Source organism: Henckelia pumila, chromosome 2 (genome assembly GCF_033568475.1).
Source record: "Henckelia pumila isolate YLH828 chromosome 2, ASM3356847v2, whole genome shotgun sequence".
In the NCBI taxonomy this organism is placed as follows: domain Eukaryota; kingdom Viridiplantae; phylum Streptophyta; class Magnoliopsida; order Lamiales; family Gesneriaceae; genus Henckelia; species Henckelia pumila.
This window is the reverse complement of record NC_133121.1, coordinates 70,867,805-70,870,975: the sequence shown is the minus strand read 5'-3', so window position 1 is coordinate 70,870,975 and position 3,171 is coordinate 70,867,805. Positions and strand designations below refer to the sequence as shown.

Sequence of the window (3,171 nt, the reverse complement as noted above, 5' to 3'; positions counted from 1 at the left end):
TCATGTATTTTGTCTACACCTCACTTTCCTTGGGTTAATTGTAGGATTTATGAAGAATTCAGACTTTTTGGGCAGAAGTTAACTCGCTCGAGTGGGTATTTCTTACCGCTCGAGCGCGTGAAGAAGGAATTTTGAAGAACTGCACAAAACAATTGCGCGCTCAAGTGGGTACTTCTTGCGCTCGAGCGCGCCTGGAGGAACTTTTATTGTGCGAGGCAGAAAATTTGGCGCTCAAGCGGGGGCTTATTGCACTCGAGCGCGATCGCGGGAAACAATTTTCCATATTTCAGACTATTTTGGCAAGGAAACACAATTTATTAAATTTATGGCATGTATATATACAAAAGGGCAGTAGATTTCGAGGGGATTCAGCAGATTAATGAAGAGCAAGGCGGCTAGGCTTGTATAAACTCGAATAATGCTTCACCGTTTATTCTAAATTCTTCTTTTGATTTTTGTTTGATGATTGAAACTCTATTTTGAATTATGTTTATGATTATGGATTAGATTTTTCTTTTTGATTAAGGTCACGAGATTGTGCCGAGACTGGTTTATTTTGAACACGTGGATTATGATTTAGGATTTTTTATTTATTTCAATTATTGATTGTTGGATTTATTATGTTGTTCTTGTGAATAATTTGGTCAGTTATTTTCTTGATTGTAGATTGATTCTACGTCGAAATATTAGGATTTTTTATTTATTTAAATTATTTATTGTTGGATTTATGCCTCGCTCCAACAATTAACACAAGGTTAAATCGGCTAGAAATAATAATCGATTTCATTGTGCGATTTTAGGTGAAAACTGAATTTTCATATTTATTGAATGCATTTGAGTTTGATTAGAATTAATTATAAATAATTAATCTTTAAGGACCCGATTTTACTATATTAATTAATTTGTGTGTTAAAAAAAATATGTATTTAGAAATATCGGTTTATACACGATATTAACATGCATTTTGAGAGCACACAGGAGTTGAAATAACTCAAACCGGGTCAAGTTTTAACCCCGAATGAATAAAAACAGATACACATTAAACTAATACATATCCATATACAGATATATGATATATATATGCTATTTTCCACCGTTTCTCTCTCCTCCATCCGCCTGCATTGCGTCTTCTTCTTCGTTTCTTTTGTTTTCTTTTCTTCAAATTTTCCTATTGCTTCAAATCTCCGTATCTCCTTCGTTTTTGGCCGGATTTCAAAAGTAAATATAGTTCTGGAATCCTCTCGATGAGAGCTATCTTTCGGTACCTATATTTCATATTTTTATTGAGATTTCTGGAAACCCGTCGTACCAGCCGCCGTCGTTCACCGCCGTTCGTCGTCGCCGATCGCCGCCGGAGTTTAGAGGGTTGTTGTTTCGGTTGATTAGACCTCTAATTCAAATATTTGAGGTAGATTTCGAGATTAGTGTTTCGAATTTTGGGAATTTTGATTCAATCGACTTCCGATAATTAATATTTGATTTATTATTGGTTGTAGGTATTATATCGGACTCGATTGGAGGTATTGACTATTTTTTTGAAATTTCAGATTATTGTAGTTGGGGATTTTGGACTTTTAGGATTATTGCAATTACTATTTAAATGTTTCACTGTGTTAGAATTGTCTTATAGTAATTTAGGATTTAGTAACTAATTATGGACAATTTCTGATTATTTATATTTAGGTAATTTGACTTTTAGAGTCGTATATTCGATATTTGGTCATTAATAGTATGTTTTAATATTAAATATGAATTTTAGGATTTATGAGCAATTTTTCTGGAATTACAGATTCTGAAAATTTGGGATTGGAATATCCGAGAAATATTTGGGATAATTTCTATGGTAAATTAAGAATTGGTTGAGGTACGTATGAGCTGTTTATATTACGACGCCTAAAATGGCATGTAATGATATTAAGTATTTTGTAATGAGTGATAACGTGTTTTATGTGCTTATGTGGATTATATGATTGCATTCACTCATTTTACTAATTTTTCATAGCACGTTGAGCCTTGACTCCTTTGATTGCTATTGATATTGATCTCTTGAGATGTATTGAGTCATCGATGGAGCGAGTGACATTATTTAGTGCACTCCTGAGTTAGCACGAGACCGAGCGGGTAGCAACCGTGCTCTCGATGCTACGTACGACACTCCTGATGATAGCATGAGGCTGGACGAGTCGCTCCTGTCACCCTCCGATGCTACGTGTATGGATTAGCAGTGATGATTCGAGGTCTGCTGCGTTCCTGGCACGGGTGGCCACTGAGTTTATTGTGATACGATTATTTGGACTCCTTTTGGTATCCCTTATTTCATTGATACCTGTCACGCATTACATTGCATTTCATTGCATTGTACTTGATTTTATTCATGTCATTTATATTTGTCGTAATTTTTATAGTTCGTCGTACTGGGGTCCGACCCCTGTTTTCTTTTTATGCTGTGGTTGTTTGTGATTCCATAGCAGGTTATCCAGGGGGATTTGACGCATCTGGTGGAGCGTCATCTAGTGGTACCCAGTGAGGCGAGCGTGGAGTCGAGTTCCCAGATATATGTATATATATCAGTTTAGCGAGTTTTATATTTGCCGGGGTGATGCCCTGTGTATCTGTATAAATAGTTTTGGACCTTGTTTTGAATTGTTATTTGTGTGATCGAGCCTTGCCGGCTCTGCATGTGTTTAGTCCTGGCCAGTGCGGCTATAGGTTTGTAAATTGGAGTTGTGACTCTATTTTCGAGTATATATTGCTGGTTGTGTTGTACAGGTTTTTGGGATGTCCTATTTACGAATAGGTCATGCCAAAATTTCTGTAGGCCCAAACGCAAATTTTTAACTCATTTTCGATGTTTACATTAATTAATCCTGGTTGTTTGATCATTAAATATTAAATCAGGACACGGGCCCTTTCATTTGGTATCAGAGCGTATACTGGGATATGCTCGAATTAGAGTCTAGGACACTCGAGTTTAGACACTAACAAAATGGTTGCGTATGTGTGTGACTACTTGTTCTTACGTGACTTACTTGTGGTGTTTATTTTTGAACGTATTTGTTAGAACCAGTAGTTCTTGGCTTTAGAATTAGTTTATGAATTCTATTAGAACTCTGAGTTCCTATCATAGTTTTCTGTTTGTTAAGATATTTTTGCCTGTATTTAAATCCTTGT

The 3,171-nt window shown here is 35.8% G+C and overlaps 1 long non-coding RNA gene across 2 annotated transcripts; it reads left to right on the top strand.

The window, feature by feature from the left end:
* The first annotated feature begins 1,090 nt into the window (after positions 1-1,090).
* Positions 1,091-2,761, top strand: LOC140885453 (uncharacterized). Of its 2 annotated transcripts, none has more exons than XR_012150950.1 (4): positions 1,091-1,408; positions 1,497-1,520; positions 1,790-1,864; positions 2,472-2,761. It is a non-coding gene; the product is annotated as an uncharacterized lncRNA (long non-coding RNA). The 2 variants fall into 2 exon arrangements; XR_012150951.1 differs by having other exon boundaries at positions 2,469-2,761.
* Positions 2,762-3,171: the final 410 nt, after the last annotated feature.